The sequence below is a fragment of the Choristoneura fumiferana genome, chromosome 4 (genome assembly GCF_025370935.1).
Source record: "Choristoneura fumiferana chromosome 4, NRCan_CFum_1, whole genome shotgun sequence".
NCBI classification, from domain to species: domain Eukaryota; kingdom Metazoa; phylum Arthropoda; class Insecta; order Lepidoptera; family Tortricidae; genus Choristoneura; species Choristoneura fumiferana.
In genome coordinates this window covers 1,886,618-1,906,726 of record NC_133475.1, presented here as the reverse complement: position 1 = coordinate 1,906,726, position 20,109 = coordinate 1,886,618, and the positions used below count along the sequence as shown (strand labels likewise).

The 20,109-nt window shown below is 36.3% G+C and overlaps 1 protein-coding gene across 1 annotated transcript in view; it reads left to right on the top strand.

Moving 5' to 3' along the window:
- The window catches only part of Ance-3 (angiotensin-converting enzyme Ance-3), a 186,839-nt gene that overhangs the window by 51,247 nt on the left and 115,483 nt on the right, over window positions 1-20,109 (top strand). The gene's annotated exons all lie outside the window — the stretch shown is intronic.

The window sequence follows — 20,109 nt, the reverse complement described above, 5'->3', positions numbered from 1 at the left end:
GTCTTGACCCAATAATCGTCACGAATTGAAGGCCATTTAATGAAACGAAACAATAAAATCTTTATACACTTAACTGTACATTGTTGTGTGCGCTCTCTCTGTTACACGTTTGAAGAGTAAACGAGAGAGCATGAGTGCAAGTGAAAGAAAGATTGCTTTTAATTAAGTGTGACCTTGCTCTGCTATAGTTCGTTAGCCAGCATCTCACCTGTTTCAGTTGTTTTGTATTTTTGACCTTAATATTGTAGTTAAAGAGTTTGGTTTACAATAAATATATCTATATAACCGCTGTACTGCTTTTACGACTTTGTATCTATTAATTTAAGGTATAGAATAATGAAATGTGATTAAATTTTTATGAGCAAACAAAATATTAAGAAAATATTGCAACAAAAGCAGTATCCATATCCATATTATCTTCAAAGATGGCTACACTGTTTCCTTTAAGTAACTGTGATACAGTCTATATTTCCCAACGTGTCTTTATTAAATTAAATTGTTTTATAAAAACTATCGAGAAAATCTTTTTATCTACAGTTTTTGTCACTGAATTTTAGAGGTCACTATCAAAATCTTAAGGGAAAAGAGCAGAGAGCCCGGAGAGAATGATCGTAATTGAGATTTGTATTCTCAATGTTAGCGAGCCGGAGACAGATCTGCCGGATAGACCAAACAAATGAGGAAGTCCAGGTCCCCAAAATTTAGCCCCATCATCAGGACCGCCATGGACAGAAGCCGATTGAAACAAATCATTCATTCCAACTGTACCACCCGTTGATCACCACGATCCTTAGTCATTAGGGAACTCTGTCTAGAGATAAAAAGATATATTTTGATAGCTAGTAAAAAGTATATCGATTGATTCATCATCATCATCATCAGCCAAAAGACGTCCACTGCTAAACAAGGGTCTCCCAACCTTAGAACGCCATAATGAACGACAACTCGCCACTTGCATCCACTCATTGCCCGCAACTCTCAATGTTGTCAGTCCTGATGCACTGATCCTAGTACACTGATGGGCAAAGTACGGCCCGCGCGGGCCAACTCCGGCCCGCCAAGGAATTTAAATCAGCCCGCCGACTTACCTTCGAAATTAATAGTACCCATATGGCCCGCAATATCCTTCTTCTTAAATTTAAGAGCTATACTGTTGTCGGTGGAGTAATCGCCACTCCGCACGGTCTTTGGCCAGCTGTTTGACTTCCTGATACGACACGACACCCACCCTTTCCTTCACCTGGTCAAAATAGGTCAATGAGTGTGAGTTCAGCCAACGCTTCGTCTTCATTGCTAGATTGGTGGTATCAAATGGGAGTGAATGCGTAAACAATTACACAACAGTGCACGTCTTCCAGCTGATGATGATGATGTAGATGATTTTCACGGGTGTGATTTCTGCTGGCATAAGAAAGAAAACAAAACAATTATTTATGAAACGCCTTTTTGGACAATGGTGTCATTAAACGGTTAATAAGCATTCTGTATTGTAATGTATGCAGTCGCAGACAAGATCGGGAACGTAACCATATGGCGCGCGAACCACTACCAGTTAGGTAAATGAATTACATAATATTAAGAATAAATTTAGCAACTACATTACAGTTGTACTAGACTACTAGTTAATAAAACCCTAAATCGTGGTTTTATTTTCTATGCATGGCTACGGGTGACACTTGATGCAAGTTTCGTTTCACTCAAAAAAGTTGCTGCGGTCTAAATATATGGAAGTATATTTTAGTTGTAGCCTGAATATGACTGGCGTAAAATATTTGAACATAAGAACTATGTATACGAGATAAATTTAAGCTATCAGATTTTTATAATAAATTAATTAAATTCAAAGCACAATTAAGTGAAGAAACGTAATATGCATGTAACGTAACACCAGAGGCTCGTTTAGTGATGGGACCTAATGGATCTTGAGTTATATTGGTACTTATTAATTGGTAATAACGAATATTCTTACAAACTCCGTTTAGTCTTACTTAAGTGGCAAATAATATTCCAACCTAGAATTTCACTAATATTCTCATCAAAATTAGCATAATAATCGGATTAATGATGACATTAATTATGATCAAGATTTTAAATTATTAGTTCTATTGACTCAAGTTTCGACAGTTTGACTCTCTAGTCTTGTAATATTGACAGCTGTCAGCTACAATGAAAGTACTGTAGAGAAAAATTATTTGAATCATCAACATTTTCAATGAAACCGATTTCGAGATATGACACTCGCAAAAGTTCGTAAAGCAGCCAAAGTGCGCAACATCACCATCAATACACAAATCAGTGCCAGTTTTAGATAGTAACTAGCCGCTACCCGCGGCTCCGTCTGCGCAGAATTCGTTTTTCGCTATCCCGCGGGAACTATGAAATTTTCCGGGATAAAAACTATCCTTCCGGAATATCCTTTCGGAAGGATCTCCGGGACTCATACTGTTTATATACTGAATTTCATCTAAATCGGTTCAGTGGTTTAAACGTGAAGAGGTAACAAATAAACAAACAGACAAGCAAACTTTCGCATTTATAATATTAGTGGGATTTTACTTAATGTTAATCCATAAATCGATATTTTGGTCTGCTTTGACATCGCTAACCGTTTCTCCGGCATCCACTGATTCGCTGAGTATAAACCCATCACTACGAGTGAGCCACTTAAACCATAGAGATAAGTAACATCTAGTTTCAACATTGCCTTTATAAAATACAAAACAAAACAACCACACCATGACGATGCCCATCTACGCTCGCCGCAACTGCAACGTTGAATGTCAATGTTACAAAACAAATGAAGACATAATGATGTCAGATGCAACGCCGAGATGTAATAGAGACTGATTATAATGGTGTTGCACGTTCGTGTTGCAAATATCGAATGTCTGTATGAATATAACACACACAAAGAATTGGTGTGTGTTGATAGGTTTCAGTTGTTTTGTTTTGTAGTAACATTTTTGTGAGTGCCTTCAATTGTTTTTGTTTTATTATTCTCAATTATTCTCTCTTGTCCCTTTTGTGCATAAAAGGTATACACCCAGAATATAACAAAAACAAATTCAAAGATTGTAAATGTTATACTTATAGTGTAAGAGTTCCCTCAATTTCTCCCCGCACTCCTTGGCTAGATGGCCACGATACCACCGCAAAAGAAGGTATACCTTTTTAAACATAAAACAAATTTTCGGATCGGGACCAAACATGAAAAATTAACTAATAACCTCCTTTTTTTGAACACGATTAAAAAAAGCATAAAAGTATCTAAAATATTGCTAATTGGTGTCAATTGTGCCATGATATTTATTTATTTATTTAAATCATAACAGCAGCATACGCCAGTTTTCATATATTATTAGCGATTAAGGCCAGCTCACACGAACTGTTACACTTCCCCTTTACAATCACACTTCTTACGCCGTGTGACACCGACCTTATTGGAACATTTAGTAGCATATCACGTATTATTGTTTTGCTAAAAAGGAAATCTGGCAATGCAGGAATTCAAATAAGATTAGGGGCCTGTTTCACCACTAGACGACTTAATTTAAGTGACGGATATCAGCGATGCCGTCTCTGTTGTTTTGTCCGAATAAACAAAGACGGCATTACTTTTAACTGAAACTTAAAGTTAGTCGACAAGTGGTGAAACAGGCCTTAGGTGTTGTTTATGTAATGTATTGTGGCAGTATTCTTGTTTTTAACATTTTGCTCGTAATCTTAACACTTGGTTTGGTTCGATTCAGCAGAAATTTTATCCACGATGGAACACAGAAGATAATTAGGCACTTGTTCCACCGCCAGCGAGGAAACTAGTTAATTATCGACTATTTTTTCGCTTAAGAATTGGACAAGAGATCTAGGTCCCGTCTTAATAAAAGAGACACTCATAATAATAGTTGAGCGCTGGTTGTTCACACTGCCGGCGAGGACTCTCGCTCCACTAGTTTTTAGCAGCGACAAGAGTTCTTAAAACACAAAACTCCGTCAGCGATGTCTGAACTCATGCCGCGAGCACAAACAGCGGTCATTTTACTCTCCAGTACACTAGTGCTAAATTCAGTTACTAAATCGAATTGCTTGTCGCACTATACTTGCTTATAGCCCAGCTACACAACTAACGATCATTCGTTCTTCTCTTAGTTCTTCTTCTTATAGTTAGTTATAGTTTGTAGCTCTGCTCGCTTCTCGTTTATCGTCGGCGTTGGGACAAGTGCCCAAGGACGCACTATTAGCTTGACAGTTCATCTAAAAAGAGATAATTACATGATTTCTGTTTTGTGTGTACGACTTAATATGCGGTATTAAAATGTTGTTTAGCTGACAATGCAAATAGAGTCAGCAAAAAAGATACTTACCTTAGATAATATCTAACGTAAGTTTTTGTTGCTAGCAATAATTTACAATAATGTATTATACCATGTTGAAGGTGCTTTACTTAATAATAAGTTGGTGTTGGTATATGGTATTTACTTAGATAAGAAATCAATGGCATTATTACAGTTTACGGCAAAGGAAACGGCCGTGTCTCAACAGATGGCGTGATTTCATAAATTCTAATGGTCTCACATTAGCGATTTGCCCAAGCGCTTATAAACGGGGCCTGAGGGCGGGGTGCGGCGCTACTGTTAGCGATTAGATTTTTAGTCCTTCTGCTCCTTATCTAATATTAATTAAATCCTGCTTATATTATAAATGTTAAAGATTGTGTGTTTGTTGACTTTTTCACGCTAAAATTGACAGATTTGGAAGTAGTTTGGTAGGTACAGCTGAACTTCCAAAATAACAGAAAGGCCCCTTTTTATCCTTACTTTTTTACGCGAACCATCGCAAGATTCGATTGATTCATTAAACTCGAACGCTTGGACCTAAAAAGATAAAATGTTTAACGATGAATCCATATGCGCAACATACATAGTCTTAAGTCCCCATTAACTTTTGAGTCTTACAAAGCATCACCATAAATAACTACAAGTTTATTACCGTTCAGTAGTTCAAAGGAAAATAATTAGTACAGATAGTACCTAATTCGAATATTTATTTCCGTGTCAACTTATAAAACAATTTTTCCTTTGACTATCAAGGAACGAAAAAAAAATATATATTCAAGTAAAAAAAAGATCATCATCCCAGCCTACATACGTATACGTCCCACTGCTGGCACAGGCCTCCCTTCAGAATGAGAGGGCTTGGACCGTAGTTCCCACGCGGGCCCAGTGCGGATTAGGAACTTCACACACACCATTGAATTGCTTCGCAGATTTGTGCAGGTTTCTTCACGATGTTTCCTTCACCGTAAAGTCGTGGTAAATTTCAATGTAATTTCGCACATGAATTTCGAAAAACTCAGAGGTTCTCGGAAAGTTACAAATATAACTATTAACCTTTGTTGTTATTTTACTTGTTTTTGTTGTAATTGTTACAAATTAGTTTGAATTACGTGTGTTGCAAATAATGAAGTTCGATAGCCGCTATCACAGCAACCACACCCTACCAAGCAATAAGGCAAATTACACAATAGATCGAGAACAGTCTCGAACGGACACTCGGTACGTTTCTGACACGACGGTAACTATTACAACGTTCTATATTACAGGTATTACGGAACTAGTTTAGAACCTTGCCGCACTAGCGATTTTTGTAGTCAACACTAGTTGTGTATAGTCTCCTGTAGAGTCAAAGTATGAATGTTAAGTCCTCATCTTTAACCCCCGATGCAAAAAGAAGGGTGTTATAAATTTGACGCCAACGTCTGTCTGTCTGTGGATTTCAAACGGATGGACCAATTGCGATACAACTTTTTTAATCGACTGCGGTTTCGTCGGAATGGTTTTTAGCTAATTTTAATTAAATTGTGTCAGCCATTTTTGAGATATTGAACTACGTAATGACTATAGAGAATATTACTGCAATTTTCTTCCATCAGAGTGCAGCACTATTACAAAACCGTGAACAATTTTCATAAGTATTATTTCAATTAAAATTTTGGAAATATCGATTAAATATCGTCACTGTTACTAATAAATAATATCATGTTATCTATAGGTATTGGCATGTATTTGGTCATGATCTGTCATGGCGATAAAATGTAAAGAGAACTGAAGTTGCCATGGAGGTTTGCACTAGTGCCGCCTCCTGCGCAGGGCTTTGCTTAATATGCCATAATACCGGAGGATTTATCACATTAAGTTTAGAGTGTACATTGAAAAAATGTAAGGATATATACTTGTTATATTAGCTTATAGTGTAATAGATTTTTGAGCTTTCGACTATATATTTTATTGAAACAGTTGTTTATTAATGTATGATACAAAATTAGTTGCACATATTGTATTAACTACCAAATATGAAACTACCATTGTAACGGATAACTGACTTTTTAAATCGAGATTTAAGTCAAATTTTCTATTTTAATAAGACTAGTTTTTGTAAAAATTCCTTTCATAGACTGAGTACTTTTTGTCAACTTTACTTGCATTGTCCTCAAACAAATTTGCATACCAAATTTCAAGTCGATGCCATTAACCGTTGAAGAGTTCTGTGGAGATGATCCTGGCCAGACTACCAGGATGTCACTACCAGATTGTATCGCCCAAATTTCAAGTCAATTTGACTACTGGAAGTCGGTTCAAATTTCTTGCAAGATTGATTAACAGACAACAGACAAACAGACAACGGGACAGGTGAAACCGTATAAGCTTGTTAGATTTATCGTCTTTGGGTATGAATTCAACATAGATGTCCAATATTTTACTTACACTTTATTAATTTTTTCTCATTCAGGATTTGGTGGAAACTTTTCGGCAAAGTTAGGCGCAAAAGGTATAAAATGGTAATTCATAGTTGATGATGAATATGCCACAAAATTTGTTCACAGCCATGTCGTTTGTCATAATGTTACTGAGTTAAGCATTGTGTTGTTGCCATATTATATAGCCACACATTTTGTGATTACCTTATTCATCGTGGATTATTATACAAATGATTTAATTTACTTTGTAAAAACTAAGTTTCTGAAACACATTAACATGAAACACTACGAACTGGTTGTTTCATCTCGTCAAGGTCGCAATCGCTATTAGCTTCTGGTGGCTATTGAATTGCAAATTGAATAAAATCAGATGTTTCTATGTCATAAGTAAGTGTTACGTGTTTAAATGATTTTGACAGTTTAGTTCCTTAGACCTCATTGACTTTTCATCAGGTGAGATAGAGGTCAATCACGAGTGAGATTTATGTAAAAAAAACACTCGGGTCCTAATCACTACTTTCCATCAACAGGATAGCGTAGGTGGTTAGTAAACCTCATTACAAAGCAACTAAAAGTCTATGGGGGAGGCCTATGTCCAACAGTTGAACGTCCTTAGGCTGATGTGAAAGAATATGTTAAAATTAAATCGAATTTAGTTCGAGTTTAAGACGTGAGTTATCCGGTACAATATCCATACTAATATTATAAATGCGAAAGTGTGTGTTTGTATGTTTGTGTTTTTGTGTGTTTGTCCGTGTATCACGTTGAAACGGAGCGACGGATTTTTGGCATAGAGATAGTTTATGGACCGGAGAGTGACATAGGCTACTTTTTATCCCGGAAAAATGCACAGTGCCCGAGGGGACAGCGCGCGATAACCGAATTCCATGTGGGTGAAGCCGCGGGCAAAACTCATTTAATATGAGTGAGTCTCACGGTAGTTTAATGTTCAAAATATCTTTACCTTCACCCACTTGCTTGTTTGCCTCCCTGCTCATTTGAAATTTACGAAAGGAAAACATCGTGAGGAAACCTGCACAAACCAGCGAAGCGATTCAATGGTGCGTGCGAAGTTCCCAATCCGCACTGGGCCCGCGTGGGAACTATGGCCCAAGCCCTCTTGTTCTGAGAGGAGGCCTGTGCCCAGCAGTGGGACGTATATAGGCTGGGATGATTTTGATGTTATGGCATACTACAAAATATTATCACTCATTTACAAATTCAGACTCCGGTTATAAATGCAGAAAATTAATTAAATGCAATTAAAACTCGGATAACGTATTAAAAGTGGGTCGTGTTTAAAAATCCATTAAGCTGTTAAGATTGAGTTTTGTATGTAAAACAAGAAATGCGCATAATGTCTATAAACACTCAGATTCAAGCTAGTGTTGTTAAAAACGTGTGCATTTCGATTAATACGGCGCACTCGTAACACGTAGTGATGGGACAGCTGATCTTATATCGAGTGTCGATTGTTTGTAATTTTTCACGGCTCTTCTTTCTCTTTGTATTATTTTTTATTTTCTTTATATTTTACAAATATGTTGACATACTTCTAGTATTTGTTTTTTTTTTCAGTTATAAATATTGTTTATGTTTGAGTACATAATGTAAAAGAAAAGAAAATATGTATTCAATTTATTGAAACTGAATAAATTAATCCGAGCCACGGACGGCTACCAAAACAGACGACTTTGACCTTAAGAGGATCGCTGGCGGCGGATGGATGCGAGGGGCTGAAGACAGAGTGTTGTGGCGCGCCATGGAAGAGGCCTATGTCCAGCAGTGGACTGCTGTAGGCTGATGATGATGATGATGATGAATAAATTAATTATTACCATTATTATATTTTATAGTCATAACAGGTTATCTTTGAAAAAGTCTTTTCAACTAATTTAAACTTAATTGCCGCCAATGAAGTAAATAAGTTAATCTTCTCTGAAATGAAGTCGATGAAAATAGTATGCAGTAGGTAAGTTAAATTCTCAGTCATACGTTCAAATACATTAAAAATAAATCGTTAGGGATTACTAGTTCTAGTTGCGAACTATTCATGTAATGTACACTTTTAAAAATAAAAATAAAATACTTTCTTTATTTTGTTCGACTTCCACTGTCTCTTACACCTTTAGCTCCGTTTACTTCCGCCTTCGCGAACGTAAAGCTCTCCACTCCCTCTGCTTCCGCTAAGAACCAGTTTCATAAAACTAATATAAACTTGCAGTTAAAAGAAGTTTCACTACGTTGAACAATTTTAACGTTACTATATCGAAAGTACATAACCAAGATTATCACATACGACCACAGATAATTAAATTACGTGGCACATCGACGCGGTGACGTCACTAGCGTTGCGCAATCTGTGATCGCCGGTCTTCCGTCGATTTAATTGCACAGCACTAGCTAGAACTAGATGTACTGTCGAAGGGTAAATTGATAGTTTTATATCGTTTACTAGCTTTCGTCCGCGGCTTTGCTACCGCGTAACACGTAAAGGCTTCTACTATTAGGATTAAAGCTTTTGCGAGGGTAATAGACATTTACTCGCCGTCTGTAATTTTTAAAAAATAGGAGCCGAAAGATATAATTTATTGTCTATTAACTATCTTATACTTACTAGGTCTTTATGCTCATAAGCAAGTATAGGGCTAGACGAATCTTCCTGTGAATCGACTAGTGGTGGTGCAAGATCAAAATTTCATGTGAACTACTTCGCGACACCTTCTGGGGACCCATTAGGCAAACCTAAGGTGGATTTTTTAAAGAGCGAAAATTGAGAAACCTTTACGAATTTAATTGATGTTTGAAAAATGAGCAATGCATACGGTACTACAGTCTATCATTCGATAAAAGAAAACAATTATAATTAAATACATATTAAAATAGCACTTTTATCCGCGGCTGTACATAGGCGACTCCCGCGCACCGCAGTAAGCCGCGCGCGCATTTCCTCGTTTTTTATCGATCATTGTATGAGATTTCCCGCGAATCCAGTTTTTCTAGGGACACTTATTATGTTCCTGATTTACAAGTTATAGTAACCCAGTTAGAAAGCGAAACTTAGGGCGAGTTACGATATCCAATGTCTAAACAGCTGTCAAATCGGTTCAATCATCGCCGGCAGACGTCCACTACTAAATAAACCCCCCCCCCCCTCCCTTAGAACGCGACAATGAACTACAACTCGCCACTGCTTCCACTAGTTTGACGGCCGGCAAGTGGTTAGAGAACCTGACTGCGAAGCTTGAGGTCCCGGGTTCGATTTCCCGCCGGTAGCAGATATTTGAATGAATAATACGAATGTTTGTTCTCGGTTCTTGGATGTTTAATATGTATAATTATAAGTACCTATATATTTATCTATATAAGTATATTTATCCGTTGACTAGTATCCATAATACAAACTTTGTTTAGTATTGGACTAGGTCAATTGGTGTCAATTGTCCCATGATATTTATTTTATTAAAAGACATTGTATGTGTGATAATAAAAATAAATAAACAAATACATAAGTACATAAAAACTCGAAATCATATAGCAAGTTCTAGTCTGGTTACAAATCGCGGACACTAGGTTTCTAAGTAAAAGTATGAAATAAATCATTAATCTCATTGAAACGGTAACCATTAGTTACATTTAAAACGCGATTGCCAAATTCAGCATTATTTTATGACCATGTTACTTTTACAATTCAATGACAAATAAGTTATGTTGAGAAATATCGAAAGCTCCATAAAACGGTGCGATAAAGTAAATGAGGAGATACGTAGAAGAACGAGGGTCACCGATATAGCCAAGCGAATTAACTTGTTGAAGTGGCAACGGATAAGCTGTATAGCACGGAGAACAGATGGCCGTTGGGGCCGAAAATTTCTCGAAAAGAGACCGCGGATCGGCAAGCGCAGCGTAGGAGATTCTCCAACGAGATAAAAAAGAACAATAGACAAAGAAAGAAGAATAGACTTGGTAAAAGCCGCTGAAAGATGGTGGACGTGGTTTGGTCACATAACTTAACTGGTACCTTTACTGGTTGGTGTATTATCTAAGTTTTCATTTGTAATCAGCCATATTGTACCATTTGTACCCAAATAAACATTAAAACATAATGCGTAACGACAAATACGACCTACTCCAACTCATCATGAAAGGGAAAGTCCAAGGAAAGCGACCGCCCGGAAGAAGGCGTACTTCGTGGCTTAAAAATCTCCGGTCATGGTGCAACCTTAGCACAAGATCCCTGTTCCGAGCTGTTGTATCGATGATAAGGATAGCACTAATGATAGCCAACCTCCGGTAGGAGATGGCACCTAAAGAAGAAGAAGAAGAAGATGCAGGCCGCTTCCAACCGAAGCAACTGGAGGTCTATGAGGGTCCATGTCTCACAGTGGACGTCTGTGATGATGTTGATAATGATGATCATAAAATGAAGCGAAGTGCATTTAACTCTCCGAATAAAAAAACCAGCCAGAGCATTTGTAATCCGTCAACCAATTAGTTAGCCAAGCTTCCTATATTCTGTAACAGTTTACGCGAGTTGTTCAAACCTGATCCGATTTAATGCCGAGTATTTTGAACAGTGGAGATTGATTAGGACAGTTATAGATTAGCGCAAATAGTACCCCGTGTGGTGTCGGGTTAGAATTACACCTCTCCATTTCTTCCGTGGATGTCGTAAGAGGCGACAAAGGATATAGGTTAAGGTATACCGTAGGCGACAGGCTAGCAACCAGTCACTAATGTACCTTTTTTTTTTGTCAAACTTTAAACCTAAAATTACTAAAAGTGGCTACGAAGCGGTAACGTTTCGTGTGCTCTGCCTACCCCGTTTGGGAATACAGGCGTGATGTTTGTGTTGTGTGTGTGCAAATAGTACCGGCTATTTGGAAAGCGTGGAGTACCGTAGAAGTAGTAGATTTCTTAGAGTTAGCTTATATCCCAGAAAATTAATAAGTTAACGTGGCATAGCAATAAACAAATTCTTCGCAGACGAAGTCGCAAGCAGCATCTAGTTGTGATATTTTTTTGGTCTACATATTTACTACCAACCAGCGCCGTTCCTTATTAGGTGAATTCTTCACAGCTGTACCGTCGAGGAACTGATTCATGTACCAGAGTAGAACCTTTGTGCTGCTGATGTAGGTAATGTTAACAATGCATACACCGGTCAAAGAAATTTCCTCGACTGTATTTACAGTTTAAAGCAAGTTTAACAGTGTAGCTACCTCAACCTCCTAATCCAAATAGGAGGCAATTTGGTAGAACTAGTACGTAAATAGCAATCCAATAGAACACATTCGGAATTCCGGTCGTTCCGTGGTTTAGTTCGCATAATTACACTTTGCATACTCTATTACTTATAATTACATGTAATTACGTAATTCTAGAGTGTGGAACGGATTCCAATCAATTTTATTTATTACTAACAAGTCAAGATGTTGTGTTAAAAAAATACCTGTGAGTTAGTTTTGATTTATTACAGCAAAAATAAATTTACATACAGTATAAAGTCGTAGGGTGTTTGTCATAATTTTTTCCCGCCGAAATCTAAAAACTTTCATAAAGTTTTAAAAATAGTCATTCTGTAGAACTAAATATAGACTAGATGAGGTTTGATTTATAAAATTTCTAAGCAATTGATGAATTCAGAGCAAAATTGCTAGGAAAAATTATACAAGTCGATATGGACCAAAATCGTAACACGAACAGGAAAGCAAAATGTTGTCAAGCCTCTCACTAGGTAGACTGCCGACATTGTGAGAGTTGCGGGCAACCGGTGGATGCAAGTGGCGAGTCGTCATAAATTGTGGCGTTCTAAGCGGTATAAGTTGATGATGATGATAAAACCGTAGCCTGTCTACGCATGCTACAAACGCCGTAGCATGTCTACGAAAGATTCACTTACAATTTGTTTTCCATTACTAAATGACTCATTAGTCAGTATAAACTTCAAATCCTCTTAATACGCCAAGTCTGCGTGTGAAGAAAAATCCAAGCTCTCTCTGCTTTAGAGTAGGGCTGTGCCTAGCAATTTTACGGAAACGGGTTCTGCCTTTTCGCAGAATTATTATTTGCCAAATGTGTCATTTGCCAACTTTCGATTTCCTCCGAAACCAAAATTTTTCTCAGTGTATTTTCTTATGCTTTTATAGAACACAGTAGGTTAGGTTAGGTTTGTTGTATAAAAAATCAGAAAAAAAACATAGTTTCATAGAAAATCGTGAGTTGGGAAATGAAACGGTTTGGCAAATGAAACAGTTGGGAAAAGGCAGAGAACCATACAGTATCCGTATGCCTCCAAGTGATCGCTATAAGAACTAATTTTAATATTTATTTCTCTTTTCAGGTAAGTCCTACCTAAGTGCACAAACTCGGTAAGTTTTACGATATACGATAACAGCGCCACCATTTCGGTTGCGGAAAAAATTGGAACTTTTTAGTTCGGTTGCGCGCGAGTGTCCGAGGTTCCTTTCACTTCGTCGTTTTGGTAAGGTCTGATAGCGGTCATTACACAAGTTGGTTATATTAGTTCCTTGCGTTTTGTGTAGATGGCGCTTTAATACAATTTTGGAGTTTGCAATGAAATTGGTGGAAATTACATAGAATAATTACGTTGCGCGCTGATAATTAAACTTTTCATTGGTAATACCTACTTTTATGAGAGAAATATTTTTTAACGTTTTAGACATGAAATTGTTATAAACTGGGATCAATTTTGGTAACAGCTTCACCCGAAAATACCATTAAAAGTGAAGAAAAATTAATCTCTAATTCTGAAAATTTAGGTACTTCCCGCTTTTGATGTTTCATTTCACGATTTTTTTGTTAACTGATGACAGAAATTCGTAGGTTTAAGTGAAGTAGTAAATCTCTCGAAAAGAAGAGCAACACATTCGTTCCCCATGCTCACCCAGATATTAGGTGACATGATGACGAACTCGGATTGAGTTCGAAACGCGTCAGCATAGTGTGGTGGTGGTGATAGCTGGGTTTGTGTTCTTATAGTGTTGTGGCGGGGGAGACGCATGAACAAAGTAACTGTTTATAGTTATTTCATATGGACCTCCGCAAAGCCTGATTCAATAAATTATTTATTTCCATGCTTAACACCAAACAGAATTTTAATTAAAAAAAAAACATTTTAAAGTGGCTCCGAATTACCACAGTAGTGTAAAACCTCGTCATTCTCGACAATTTAAACCAATTTTCGGCAAGGCAAACGACACAAACAATGCGATGCGAATTTTCGCAATATCACACTTAAATACATATTAACACTTAATGCTGCTATTCTTGTTAACTATAATTAGTAATTAACTATAACGGAGGCACGTAGGTTTACCACATAACGACATAATAGCTACACTAAAAATTAAGCGGACAAGTGTGAGTCGGATTCGCGTGTCGACAGTTCCGTAGATTCGTGTTAAGAATCGCTGGCGAACTTTTATTTTTCACGCAGATTCCAGTAGTTCAAAAATATGTTAAGAAAATAGGATGAAAGAGGAGCTAAAATATTACTATCTCATAACACATGCCCCCGCTTTACGCATGTAAGCCATTAACCCCGACAATTGAACTGAAATTCCGAGATTTTAATAAACTCCCATGGGAATTTTCAAAAATCGCTTCGTTGATACTATGATTTTAAAACAAATAAATGATACAGACTTTTTTATTTAATGTTGCATATTTTGACAGTTTTCATGTTTGTTTCTAGCATTTGCGTGCATATTTCAAGTATTTTATGTTACATTATAATCCGCTCTGTAATAGCAGGTTCAAGTATTTTAAATGCATAATTACAACTTTAAAAGCTTAAAGTTAGTTAAGCCTATGTTACGGTATGACAAATAGACAAACAGACATCATCATCATCAGCCTACAGCAGCTCACTGCTGGACAAAGGCCTCTTCCATGGCGCACCACAACACTGTCTTCAGCCCCTCGCATCCATCCGCCGCCAGCGACCCTCTTAATCGTCCGTCCACCGTGCCTCAGGATGCTCTACGTTCCCCGTCCATGGTCGCCATTCGAGACAAAACAGAAACGAGACATGGATAGTGCTTACAATTAAAGGTACCACTGTTTGCTCTAGAAACAATATACAGCAAAAAGGTTCTACCTAGGTATTGCTTGCTCATGGAACCCTAGAAATTACCTAACAGTAGCCGAACTTAATTTTAAATGCACGAAAACCTCACGCATGCATTCTACTATTATTAAAATTACAATTATAATTATTACTCGTACAAATACTTACATATATACACAGGTAGATATTATTTATCAGTAGTATACGTTGTACGAGTTTCAACTATGAAAATAAAGCTACTATTTTTCGCTTCTAAAACATGCATTTCATGGTTCATGTCAGCTTTTATTTTTTTTACTATACTTACATAATTTTAAGTATTAATTACAAAACAACAACACCGCTCAGTTGAAGTTAAAAACCGAGAAGAGTTACAATTTTGGCAGTTGACAAAAAACATATTTTTGTTTAGTACTTTTTAGAACGCAAATTCTCCCATTGCCGTATTTTATTTTTTAGCTACTCATATTTTTAGAGCAGTAAAATAAAACCCACTAATCCCCATTAGTTTACTATGACGTTTACGTATTTTTATCGCATTTAAAAATAAAACTCAAGTCAACAGAGCAAAGTTTAACTTTACTAGCATCGCAAATATCACATAGAACTTTGTAAAGTGTACCATAGTTACGGTAACAAGCAGAACCTACTAACCCCGATTTTTCAAGGTTATGATGAAAGGGAAATGGAACCGCAAAAGCAAGACGCAATGAAAGTGAAATGAAATGATAGAGAGAGTCAAATGAGAGTAAAACGAAATGAAAACGAGAGTAAGTTTAGTGTGTTGCATAATCGTGTGTAGAAAGTTTTACATGTTAAATAATTAAAAGTTTTGATTAATTTGAAAACAGATGGACTTAAACATGTTTTTTATATAATTTAGCTAGCTTTTAGGCGCGCCTTTGCTCAAATCAGTTTATTTTATTGAACATTCAGCATAAAATTACATGATGATGTATGATTACTTGTCCAATTTTCTTGAAATTGTCCTAAAGAATATAGAAAAACAGTTAAAAACAAATGTCAAATATAAACGAAACTAGAAATGTAAGAAAATATACATACTTAACAATTCCTAATTAAATTAGTTCTCACCAATTTCTCACCAATATCAATATCATGGTCTTCTTTAGCGTGGTAATAAAAAAACACCCGTGCCAAAATTCATGTCTGCATTTATATGTTGTATATTTTTTATTCCCAATATCTACATACTAAATTGCATCAAAATACATCCAGCCGGCGTGACAGAGTAACTGTCATAAAGTGGTACTTTTATAATCGAAATCAAATAAAACCTAACGATGTTTAACTCTAACATTGATTGATGATGTCAATATCAACCTTCAAAAAGTAATTGACGGTAGAATCATTAAATACCATCAAACGAAACCTCTATGCAAACGTACGCGCATTGCAACACCACGGCGTATCATTAAAAACCATTGTTTCATTAAGATTAACAATCATTAATTACCCGCCAATCATTAGATTGCATTGCGGCTTAAAATTCGAACGGTCAGTGACCCGGCAAGGTCGGCCATTGTTATAAAATTGTTGTCATACCTCGCGTATTATTGGCCAGTGACCTGGAACCGTTAGTGTTCCAAATTTTAAATTTATTCTATATTACGTATATTCAATTGTTTCTGGCCAGTTACCCAAAAACCTGTTTATTCATTAGAAAATTTTGTTAATTACTCTATTTTAAGTTCAATCATTAATAAGTTTTCATTTAATTTTATTTAGTTTCATTTCAAGTTTATTGGTGAGATGTTTGTGAGAAAAAATAACTGGCAATTGAAGTACTGAACTGTAAATACACTAGCTATTTTACAAATAATTTACTCTTAATGTAATTCAAATTTTCAATCTTAAATTCTAAAGTAAGGTAATATTAGTTATACACAATATCAAATGACTTAGCCGTCATATAATCCTAGTTTCATTTCACCTGTCGTTTTTGTAACATAATACCTAGTAATATTATCAAAGACATTTAAATATCAATTTTAAAACACTGGTAGTTATTGAAAATGCACAGAATGGGCTAACTTTGTGGGGCCATAGAAATAACGTTTTATGTCATCATCATATCAGCCGTAGGACGCCACTGTTGGACATAGGCCTCCCCCATAGACCTCCAGCTGCTTCGGTTGGCAGCGGCCTGCATCCATCTCGTTGGTGGAACTTCTACGCTGCGCTACGTTTTATGTATCTACTGTTTTAAAACCTCTCTTCTCACACACATTCACCGAGTCAATAAAATAGAAATGAGAGTTTTATTTCAATATGTTAAGTTAATTAAACCTTCGAATATAGTGATTTTTAGCAGAAAAATACTTGAGCCAATCAGCCACCGACAGCCAAAGAGGATGATAATTTAAAATTAGTTCTTCATCCAAAATGAAAACTTTAGAAGCTTCCCCCATTAGTTTTGAAGTAATCCAAAACGTGATACTTATGTGTTATGCTGAACCAATATCCGTTTCTCAACCGCAATGTCACATTCTATTGATGTGTTTTGTGTAGTCGTGGATAAATGTATTTTTCACTTCTCATGCTCGTAAAGTTCGTGTTTATGCTGTATCTAGGCGACATAAAATGACTTTTTATGCTCTAGTGCATAAAATAAAATCTTCGTCTAAGACCAACTTAAGACCAAGGTAATGAGGTGTCAACAGCCACAAACAAAAAAGTTTAAATATATTTTTTAAATAATTTTTAATTTATATAAAACTAAAAATTAATCAAATCATACCTACATAGATACCATACATAGATTACAAAGTGAATCATTGTTTTCACTGTTGCTATTTCATTTCCTCGCAATCTAAGTGAAAAGCAGAGTGTAAAACTCGAGCAATAAACCAATTTTCCCCTCGACGTGTCTATCCACCCTCGCCGTACCGTCTCGGGCGGCTATATGAACGTCTTGGGTAAAATGGCTCGTTTTATTCTCTTGCTGTACAATCTACTATTTTTCTTTGTTGCTTTAAAGTAGCCTATCTCAAAAACCTTCATAACATTCACGTTATAACGATGATTGGTGTAAATTGTGCAAGCGTGGACGATAACTGTGACCCATTTTTAACTTAATTATAATGTTGTAGATGACGGCAATTATAATAGTGATGATGACAATGATAATGATGATGATGATAGAAATGAAAATCGCTGGTTTCCTCGCCCCGCGCACACATGGGCACTCATCGCGAACAGTCACACGTCAGTGCAGATGTGTGACGGACTCGAAAGTGTTGCACGTTGCATACAGTCTAATAGACGGACACTGGTTATCTGATTGTCCGTTTGCACGCCGATTGTTAAGGTTTCCGTGGCTCCTTAACATTCCGTCTTGTCTTGGGTAGATGGATAGTGCACGACATGGAGAGTGAAGGTTATAGATGTGGCAATTCTATTGAAGTTAAAGCCGAGGGTTCACGGTGGATGGCAGGGCGCTTCCTACCGAAGCAATTAGAGATCTAAAGGGGAGGCCTATGTCCAAAAGTAGATGTCCTATGGCTGATATAACGATTGATGAATTCTACTGCATCAAAAGTATATCTTGTCATAACAAGTTTAAATTTAGGGTACACCTTTAAAACAAGTGCATTGCAAACTTTCCGTCGCGTTTGTTTCCACACTGCCAGATGACATGTTGTTCACTTTCCTTTGAAAATATAGTTTTATACCGTTAGGGGTAGTTGCCTCTATTTTTTAAACCATTTTAAAGAATTTTTTTCTTAGTTATGTAGTTAGAAAAGGGGATTATTGCGACAGTGGAATAATTCAAACTATTTTTAGTTAGTACCTTTAATATTATCAAGGATAGTTTGCATTGCCCCGCAGTTGCAAAACCCTTTTCAACTTCATTTAAATAATTAACGTTTTAATTTGAATCATCTTTGCATAGTGTAGTTATGAATTTAAAATATAGCAACTTTAAGGTATGCAAGAGGCGCCATTGGGTTAATAATTGTTTCCTGAACAACCTTGTACGATTAAAGAATACGATTACTCCAATTGCTTTGCGTAACTATAAACTGTTACTGGCATTCCTCTACATCTATGATTGAATGTAGAACTATTCTACATTCACTCTTACTATTAAAATAGATGCGATCTTGCGTAAGTTTGTGCTTTGCTGCCCTAAGATTTTTAATGTTTGTGTCTCAAATTAATAATAATTAAACGTTTATTTCAAGTTCCAGTTGGTACCATTATTAGTTACTTTTTTAATACATACACGTTAGTTATTTAAGTTATATTTGAGATTTAATAGTTCTAAATTAATGACTTAAATTGAAGGGTTTATTTATAATGTTTTCAATGTATTTACAGCGCTTGACGCATCTTTAGTCTTTATACTAAATTAGATGACTCTAATTTGTTTATTTTGCCACAGTGAAGGCAATTTTTGATTCTTATTTTGCAGTTTTCTTCGGTAAGGCATTCTTTTGATTTTTAAAAGCCACTCTTCTGCGCGTTCTATCGCAGTTTAACATTCAGATAAATTATATTTGCTTGTGAATGAATATCACAACCTATTTTTAACCCCCGACGCAAAAAAGAGGGGTGTTATAAGTTTGACCGCTATGTGTGTATGTCTGTCTGTCGGTGGCACCTTATTTCTTAAGCTAGCTTCTAGCGATGGTTCTTAGACATGTTTTATTAAAATCGTTTCAGCCGTTTTGAGAAATTGGAATTTCCAACTTTTTGTACTAAAGCGCCATCGTTAAATGAAGAATTGAAAGTCTACTGATTATAAATCTTCGGATTCTTGCGTACCTAAAATGATTCATCAGACCATTTAGATGTATTATTTATATTACAATTTGAAATAACGAACTAATAATTTAAAAATCCAGGTGTTCGGTTGAAACCTTAACTTGTTTCTTTTTGACCACATCGTATAGTTTTCAATAAAGTTACAAAAGTAACATCAATCTTCACAGCCCCGTTACCATCCGTCGCAACCTCCACGTACATACGGATTTGCGTTTCAAAACTGACCGATATTAATGAAGATCGCAATAACATCGCTACTAAGACCTCAGCGCATAATCGTATGGTCTCGCTTAAAACAAAACTTGTGTAATTTGTGATTTTACATTTTCGCAACGTGCATCCTCATGGTACGGGGCGACGCGACTCTGTCGCAAACGATCTAAATCACCATCTAGCGATATTTTGTAATGCACTGTGCTATTTACCTCTAAATAGCATTGGCATAAAGCTACAATTTTAGCCGCCATTATGA